Source organism: Camelus dromedarius, chromosome 8 (genome assembly GCF_036321535.1).
Source record: "Camelus dromedarius isolate mCamDro1 chromosome 8, mCamDro1.pat, whole genome shotgun sequence".
Lineage (NCBI taxonomy): Eukaryota > Metazoa > Chordata > Mammalia > Artiodactyla > Camelidae > Camelus > Camelus dromedarius.
The window spans coordinates 77016139-77026114 of NC_087443.1; positions in this window are offsets into that span (position 1 = coordinate 77016139).

Here is a 9976-nt window from a genome sequence, read left to right on the forward strand (position 1 = left end):
AGGGAGGAGGAAATCGACTTGTCACTTCCTGAACTGTTTGCAACTCGTCCCTTTAACCGGCCGGGCCAGGCCCCCTGCGCCTGCCGCGCCCGCCGCCGCCGCGGGGCCGCCCGACCGCGGCTGCGTGTCGCTGGGTCCGGCGCTCTGCGGGCGGCGTCGCGGGCCCCGGCGCTCGGCGCGGCGGCGGCGGCGGCGGCGGCGTGCAGGAGCCGGGCGGCGTGCGGCGGCGGCGGCAGCGGCGGGCGAGTGTGCAGTGCGCGCAGCCGCCGGTGGGCGGGGAGTGGGGGGGTCGCGGCGCGCCGCCGGCGGGGCTAGAGGGCGTCCTGCGAGCCGAGCCGCGCGCCGCTCGCCGAGCTCGCGCCTGCGAGGCCCCGGAACGCGGGAAGCGGCCCCGGGCCCGGGCCGCGCCCCCGCCGCCGCTGCCCAGGCCGGGAGCCAGGGACCCCGCGGCCGCCTCCCCCCGCCCCCTGCACGGGCCGGGATGAAAACCCCGGGCCGCGTGGACTTCAGACGTCCAGCTTCCGGGTTGTTAGGGTTTTGAGGTTTTAAAGAAACGATCATTTCAGTGGCGTGCTGGGCAGCAGGGGAGGGGGGGACCGTGTTAGTGTTGTCACACTTTGGGAAAATAAAGCGCTGTTTTCCGACGCGGGGCGCTGAGCGAAATAAAGGAATGTGTACTTCGGAAGCCACATCCAAAATATATGCAACTGGTGAAGGAAGGATTTGTGGTTGCTAAGCAGAAGCAGAGCATGTTTAGTTCTGTAACTTAGGATGTTGACTTAAGTTCAGGAATGTAACCCTGATAGAATAAGCAGAGTATTTTCATTGTGCTGCTCACCTGGGGGAGGGGGATTGTTTTCCTTGTGAAGTGAAGCCCCAGATTTCCCATTACTCCTTCCTACTGGTATATGTTATTTTATTGACCTTGTATCCAAAAAGAGATTTTTAAAGAGGTTTTTGAAAAAGAACTCCCTATGCCTGTTTTGTGTTCTCCTTTGCCAAAAAAACAAAACACCTCATTACTTTACATGGATTGTGTCTGCGCCATTTGAATGGTTCTATTCATAAATCAGGAAACTTTTTCTATTGCTTCTAGGAACATTTAATTGGTTTTAATCCAATGTTTCAATCCCAGTATCAAACGTAAATGAACAATTAACTTCTTGAGCTTGTGTGCACTTGGGAAACTATTATATTTCATGGCTATTGCTAAAATATTTCAGTTTCTCATCACACTGAACCCATTCTTTTTCAGAAAACCACAAGCTAACATCTCCTTTCGCACTAACTACAGCTCCTCCAGTGATTTCTCCTGCAAGATTAGGATGTACAACAACCAAAAGGATGTGAGTCTATTCACTCAAGTAGATGATGTTGGATATAATCAATTCAGCCTAAAAAGCCAAAATGAGCGAATGTGCAGAATACTAAGGTACTGATTTCCTTATCCATAAACACTGCTTTAAGAAAATTTATCAAAGGCCAATTTTGCAAAGACCAAGAACCAAGCCTTCCTAGACTGAACAAAGAAAGGTGTGAGGGATAACTTAAGAATGCTGCCACAATGCCCTGATGCCATCTTATCAGTGTCACCGCAGCCTTTGAGAGCTTTAAGGATATAGTTTAATCTACTTTTTATTACGAGGCCTAGAGTGACTCCTGCTGGCAAATATTCAGTTTATTCCTGCAATTACTAGTTCATCAGGTCAACTTAAAAAACAAAATGCAGGGGTCCCAAGCCTAGAAACAATTATTGCAACCATTATTCTTGTTGCTTTCAGGATGATTTTAGTCTCACAAAACTCCAAGGATTGTGGTTATGGCGACCTCCTTTGCTGTAACGCCTCCTTTCCAACCTAAAGCAGCCTGTTTTTCTGGTTCTGAGGCTTTCTTGAAAGTATACAGAACTAAAATACCTGGTTTAGGAGCTGTGCTACTAACCAACAAACAGCTATTTCTCATTTACTTGATTTGAATGTCCAAAGGCTAAAAATACATACACTGAGGACTGTGTCACTTAACCTTCCATACTATGGGCCTTCCCACATTACGTAATAGTAAGTCCTATACATATAACAGACTTCCACTTTTTAGGGCTATCCTACATAGTTCTTTATTATTAAAAAAAAAAAAGTCCTACCCAAAAGGCTGTATATTAGAGTCGCTCAATTCAGAAAAGTAAATATGAACTCAGTCCAACTCTGGATTTAAAACAATGTAAGCTGCAACTGTGGGAAGGAGAAGCTAAGCTGTCTACCTTTGTTCAATCCTAAAAGGTCAAAACTAAATCAAAACCAGATTTAGAGCACAACCAGATACCTAAATGCAAATTCATAGGCTAATTTAGGAATAAATCCATAAATAATCCAAAAATGATCACTTGTAACTTTCCCGTTATCATGGACCAACACTAACCCAGTTAAGCCACAGAACATCCTGGGAAATAGAAAATGTAGGGATTACATACAGTCTCACTCCAAGACCAATATATGAAACCCAGGGAGAAAACACAGCAATACTGGCTCTCCGGGCTCCCCTCAAAGCAGAACTACCAAATGAGGGAATGCCTGTGTGTATGGTAGGTGCCACACATCCACTCAACATTGCCTGGGAGATAGAAACTGAGTATCATTCTATACTAGAGAGTTCCCCCATTCCAAGTTTAAAGCTCTTAAGCAACAGGAGAGAGTAAGGGTGTATTTTATTAAGAAAGGGTGTAACCAACTATAACTTGTATCAACAAGCTAATATAAGTATTCACCTAAGCATTCTTGTGCAGAGGAGGGTAAAGATTGGGTTTTGATATGCACTAAGCAATGTCCTTGGTAGTTAGTGGGTGTTTTATTTTCGTGCTTTTAGAACCAGATAAATACGATGTTCAAACAACAAGGAGCTAAGCTTTGAAGTTTGAGCAAGTACCAATCAACATTGTTCAGTTTTCCCCATCAAATCTATCTGTAACTATGACTGTAAAAAGAGCTCACCACTGAAAAATGGTAAACCGGTTTGTCTCTGGGAATAACATTCTTTTCAGACTAACAATGTGAGTGAAACAAACCTCAAACATGTTATACGTTGGACCCAACAGCAGCATGCAGATGCATGTGTATTAACCCCTTTATTCAGCTTCCAAAAGCCACTGCCTCTTTGTCACAACTCTTGTATTAAAAGCCAGTCATTCACATTTCACACTGTCCTTTCTACATATGAAAAGATCTTTTTTAAAAGCAGAACCTTTTAAAATTGCTTATAATAGATGATGGGAAGACAGATCACCAAGTCCACCTGACGCATTTTCAGACTGGCTCCTGAAAACAAGTTAGCAAAATACACTTCTTCGAAAAATTTGGGAAGTTTTTGGTTATAGATAGAAGCCAAACACCCAAACCTATTATGGGGGCAATTTTCTTATGCAGATCTTATTCAGAAAAATAAGTTCTATAATTGTTCCCACACCTATGATCTAGCTACAACTAACGGCTCTAACTCATAAGCATGTTATGACACGCTAATCCTTCTGTTCTTTCCTTTCTATTCTTGTTATCTTTTCTCTGAAACCCTTCCAATGATGAAAATGAGTTCTAGCTCTGGCTGAAATTTCATACAGATAAAGATACATAAACCTATCTCCCATATCTAGACACACACCTTTTTTAGGAGGCACTTTGGTTCTTGAAGACAGTTATTTTTTGATTCAAGAGCTAAATAAAATGTATTTATTTTCATTGAAAAATAAGCACAGTGGTGAATTTAATGATACCAATCTAACTCCTTTGATACAAAATGAGAGTTGAAAGCAGCTTGAAGGGGAATGCCTATTGAAATCAGTGCATGTGAATCTGCACAGCTTTGTAACCGAACGTCTAGCACCATTGAGGTACGAAGCATGCCAGCTGGGACGGCATTGTGCACCACAAAGTGTGGGTTGTAAGCCTAAGTCCTGAGCACAAACCCTGGTTTCCAAGTTGGCAGGTGCTGAAAACACAGCAAATGTCACGCTTGCAACTCACTGGATGGAAGAGCTCTGCGTAAAGTAAGCTAAAAAGAACAGAGCAACAGTTAAAACTTATTTTAATTTGGTATTACTTTTTCTTTGCAAAGTTAATAGTAGCCATTGGTGTCATGTGCTAAAAGAAAACTCAAGCATGAAAAAAGACATTGAAAAGTTTATACATGGTAAGTAAGCAAAAATAATGTAATGTAGTGAAGTCTATCTACGTTCAAAGTTACCGACGTGTAAAACTTCCCAGACCTATTTTTACTATTTTAATACCAAGATTCAAAAGCATAATCAATTCCTGGCCTTTCCCTGATCTACTGATGATCTTAGCTGAAGGAGACTCTAACTAGTATCACTATAACATGGTTAGTCACCTGTAACCTAGTTTGCCTCAGTTATTCCACCAAAAACATAGCTAAAAACAAGTTACAGTATTTTCATATTGCTGTACACTGATTTAATATAGAAAATATTTCAACAGTACACTCAGACCAAATGTTTATGTTATCATCTTCAAATGAAAACCATATCAGTTTTTTTTCTTAAATATTCTTTTGTGGAATTCAGATTTAGCATTTGAGATATAAGCCCCAAACTTAATTTTTCTATTAACTATCTGCCATATAAGTCACTGCCTCAAGAAAAATCTATTTTTAACTCATCCCTCATGATATGCTCAAAGCTACCACCATCCTGCTTATTTCCCATAAAAATTAAAATAAGTGAATTTCATTTTCATTAGGTATAGGGGAAGCTGAAACTAGCTAGAGTTTGGGATTTCACAAGGTTTAAATAGCCAATCTGAAGACTGAATTCTTTGGATTTAAAATATCAAGGAAAAAAAAAAAATGAGTCTCTGGCTCCAATGGTAGAACATCCCTGGGAGCAGTATGAAAAGAACATTTGCCCTACTTCCTACATTAGCCTGTGAATTTCTTCACTCTCCTCCACATTTTGCCAATCTCCTATATTAACCAAAAGCAAAGATATTTTGTTTTATGAAACCCATTACTGTTTGTAAGAGGGACCAGCATAGCTTGTTTTGTCCTAGCATCCCCATTCAGCTGACCTGAAACAGAAAAGAACTGATATGAATGAGATGCTGGCTTGCTATTTAAATATTACTTTACATTTCCTTTTAAGTTTCACATGGAAACAAAACAAAAATAAAAACCTTGATTAAAACGAAGTTATTCAACCACTGTACTGTTCAACTACCTAATAGAAAGTAGTGACGCTTTGACTATGTTCTGTCCTGATGATGTACATCATATTATATTGACCTCATCTCTGTAGAACTTTTTTTAAATGGTTCAAACACTTAAGCTCTTTGAGGATAGTTACCTAGAGAAAGTCACACTGCTCTGGCCAGCATTTCTACAGTTGTACTAAGCACTCCAAGCACTGAGATATTCACTTAACCATCAGTAAAAAGGTTAAATAAACAAATCTGAAAACCAAGTGTTTACTAAGCTAGCATAAACAACTGATTCACTGTACTTTACATACTATACTGTCAGTTCTAGTATAAACCAAGGCTGACTCAGATAAACTACTTACAGCATTACCCAACATCAAATTTTAAAATGCCACTGTGAATGGTACTGTTAACTCAACTTACAGCAAGGAAAATGAACATGATTAAAGAAATCAAATCTAGATGATTCAAGGTGAAAATCAGTGATAAAATCTTTGCCCACAGCTTGTTAAATACAAGACCCAAATCCAACTCAATAACTCATTAAACCTGAGGCATGGTGATCTGGGGGATCTCTCTCAGTTCCCTTGTGAGTCATCACTGGAAACAATGCCTTGGCGTTCAGACCTAATGAAGGAAGGTGCACCATATCCTTGACCATTTGTTTTCAATTCAAATGCGTCCACATTAACATTTTCCCCATTATACCTACATTTATTACTAAATAATTACCTTTTAAACAGATAATGATCTTAAACCTGAGGGGTATTCTTAGATTCTGCTGAAACATATCATAAAGGACATTTCGTGAAAATCCAGCATTATATCATCTGGTCCTCATTTCTTAACTAAATTAAAAGGTGCTTTCAGCATCAGCCCAGCTAGAGATTAAAGAAGGAGGAGCTACACAGTGTGATTTTTTAAGAAGTTTCTAAAGGCCCACCAATTCCAAACTTTCCCTCTTACTCATCCTCCTCTCTTCACTCATCTAATCACTCCTGGAATACAAATGCCTTACAATGGAACTGAATACATTTACTAGATAGCACTGAGTGTCAAAATCCTGAACAATTCAATTTACTAGCTCCAATGGGAAGGTTTCCTTGGAGAAAAGAATATTTATTTGGCACTGGTGTATGCTAGGAATCATGCTAAGGTGATCTACATTTATTTTTCTCATTTACTATTCGGAACCCTCTTATGTGGAGTCTACACAACTGCTTTTCTCTCCACTAGATCAAACTGCTTCAAAGAAATGTACTGGAGGGAAGCCAGCTTGCAATGAGTATCACTATACAGTAGGCACTTGGCTAGCACGTTTAAAGTACTTCAGTTTCAGTGAGGGGATAGGACAGACTGACAGTAGCCCAAAGAGGTACAAGACATAAGAAGGGCAGACCCACGTCCTACATGCAAGCCTGGGACTCAGAGTAACATGAGAAGGTAGAAATCTCAAAGCCCTGGGCCTTTCAAGTCGTCATTTGGGTCATCTGTGAGTGTGTAGTGTGTGTGTCTGGGGGTAGGGAAGAATCAAATTAGGGAGATCCTTCATAATTTTATATAAAATTAAAGTGGAACTAAACAATTAGATGTAAATTTCTGAGTTTTTTATATAAAACATTTCTATGGCCAAATTAATACAAATTGAATTATCAAATATGTATCAGAGACAATACTCAAATCTAAAGTTTATCAAAAGCACGAATGTATAAAGATTTTTTTAGACTGAAAAACACTCACGATTGCTTCAAATGTTTTATTATACGTACATATTTTTTTCATATACATGGATACCTCGGTTTAAAAGAATCATAAAGTAACCTAATAATTGATATTTAGCTAATAGAGTATTTAAACTCCCCAAATATAGTGGAAATCTGTTTTGTAGGCTATTCTCTAAAACTCAGATCAATTTCAGAAGTTACTATGGACTGACTGTGTCCCCCAGAAATTTACTACGTTGAAGCCCTAACACCCAAAGCAATAGTATTTGGAGATGGGGCCTTTGGGAGATAATAGATGAAGTCCTGAGGGTGGGGCCCTTATGATGGGATTAGTGCTCTTACAAAAAGAGACACTCAAGAGCTTTATAAGAGACACAAGGGAGTTTGCTTACACACCCACACTCTCTCCTGACTAGAACGCTCAAAGAGAACATATGAACGTACGGGAGATGGCAGCTGCCTACAAGCCAAGAGAAGAGACCTCAGAATGAAACCTATCTTGCCAGCCCCTTGATCTTGGAATTCCCATTCTTCAGACTATGAAAAATAAACTTCTGTTGTTTGAGCCACCCAGTCTATGGCAGCCCAAGCTGACTAATACAGGGGTAGAGAAGAATTTTATCACCTACTGAGCACCCCAGTTTCACAGAGGAAAACTGAAGCCCAGGAAAGGAAAGTGACTTGCCTAGGTTCCAATAATTTTTTTCTCCAAAATTTAGTATTAAAAAAAGCATTTCTGATATTTATTCTATTACTTAATAGATTTTAAAGACAAATTATCAGATACTATAAAATGAAAAAGCCCCAAACAAATTAAATTTCAAGTTCAGAAAATAAACTGATACTGCATTTGTTGCCAATTAGCTCATTAATCAAATGGACTTAACAAAATGATCTCTCTTATTTCTGGCTAGGTAGTATTTTTATCATACAAAGATTCCAAGAGAAAAACCTCACCTCACTAAGTGAACAAACTTTTGGAAAGAACAGGCTTATTTCACAGTGAGGTCTGGTGTATGAAATGCCCCTCATAGTTTAATCCAGTTAAACACTTTTTAATTAAATAACCACAACAATTGGCACTTCCAACTACAAAGCCATATGGAATTGTGTCCTCTCTCTTGAACGAAGTATATTTTCAATGATTTGACCCAGCTGGCTCCCTTCAGGAATCAGAGCTTCCCTCCTGGACCGTCCGGGGTCCTAGAGGGAATAAAGCAGTTACGGCTTGTGCGCTTTGCTAATGCCTGGGTCTCAAAAATCAACAAATATTATTCTCATTCAAAAACCAGCAAAAAAGCAGTTTCACTGAATCACAAATGGACCTCAAAGGTTTTATTTATAAATAACACATGTCGTTTTCACTCACAATTTCAGGCCTTTCTTCCAAAACTTGCATACAGCTCTTTAATTCAGCCCAGTATGTTTTATTAAATACCATATTATGATTTTCCCCATTCAGACTCCAACTAGACTTCTTGTTAAGGACATGGAAGGAAAACCTAATTAGCACTGCTCCAGTGCATCTAAATTAATTTCATCATGAAAATCAACAGAACAGGGGCTAGATGCTGTCAGAGAAAGGCAGACGGATGTGGAATGTAAACTGCTCTTTCCTCCACTCCTCCCCTCTCCCACCCCGCCCCTCCAAGTTCCACGGTTGGAAATCATCCTAGCATTTTTTTAGCCAGGATGTACTAAAATTAGATGGGAACAAAGGACTGACATTTTCATCTTAGAGGAGGGGTTAGGAGAAAAATGTGAACTGGCAGCACCCACTCTCTTCCACATTTAGCCTCCTCACCCTGGCTATTCCGTCTTTGAAGAGGTAAGGATGGCAGCAGCAGGGGAACCACAACTAGCCCAGTGGCGCTTCCACTCTGCTGTAATCACAGGATGATAAACCGCTTCATCTCTAAGTATGCTAATGACAAGTGATAAATACATTTCATGGTCCTCTTATTCAACCAGAGTATTTTCATATTTCTCTCTAAGCCCCTCAGATAATCTCCAGGATATGCTAATTGACTGACTCATGTGTAAATTTTTTGGTATTTGAGAAAACAAATGCTGGATTCACTTTTCTTAAAAAGCTTCTAGATAGCATGCACAGTAAAAATCACTCACTAACATACTTATCATTGCCTGATGCAGTAATAACAATAAGTATTTTAAAATATAATATAGAAGAATTTATCATTTCTTCAGAATGGGCCACTTAAAAATGAAAAAAGTAGTTTGGTTTCTTTTTTTAATATATCTTCCTCCAATAAACTAGGCAAATAATTTGCAAATCTCTTGGTTGTAAGTTTTACAATGGTATCAGCAAGACAAAAGTACATTCTGCCAGCCTCTACATCCCAGTTTTTGAAGTTTTACTCCATAAAAGCAGGATATTGATAGTCATGTCTTGAGATTTATTCCTATCTTTTTAATTTGTTTTCCCTGAGCCTAAACCACAGGTCCATACAGTGACAGCTCAAAATGCAGTTAGAAAAGCCCTTTTAATGATTAGTCTAATGCACTGTGTTGTAAAGATTTTTAAAACTCAGTAAGTACCGACTCAAGCTCTCTTTTTTTTCTGGTTACTGGAGCCCATCTTGACATCTAAGCTGGAAATGAATGATCTGTCAACAACACTCCAGGGATTTTGCTAAGGTCATATTCAATCATTCATTAGGCTTCTTACCCCTCGCTTTTCAGGGTTCCATTGTAGAGCTAGTTTTATTCAGCATTTACATAGCCTGTGGGCTTGGGGGTATTTGTCTGCTTAATGTTGAGTTTCATTTCTATGCCCCTAACATAGGAATCCATCAATTGACCAAAGAATTTCAAACTATTCTTTTACTTTTCTAACAAATTGCATGGTATGTATGAAGAATAAATTAGCATTAATTTTCTTCCATTAACTGTTAATAAAACATGCTCATGTGCTCCCCCTTCTTTTGAGGACATCTCTGTTTTCTGCCTAACCAACAGAAATGACAGGGCTTCCTAATTTTGTTCCCACTATGCAATTGTCCTTCAACCTACCACGCTTCTCATCTCCCACAA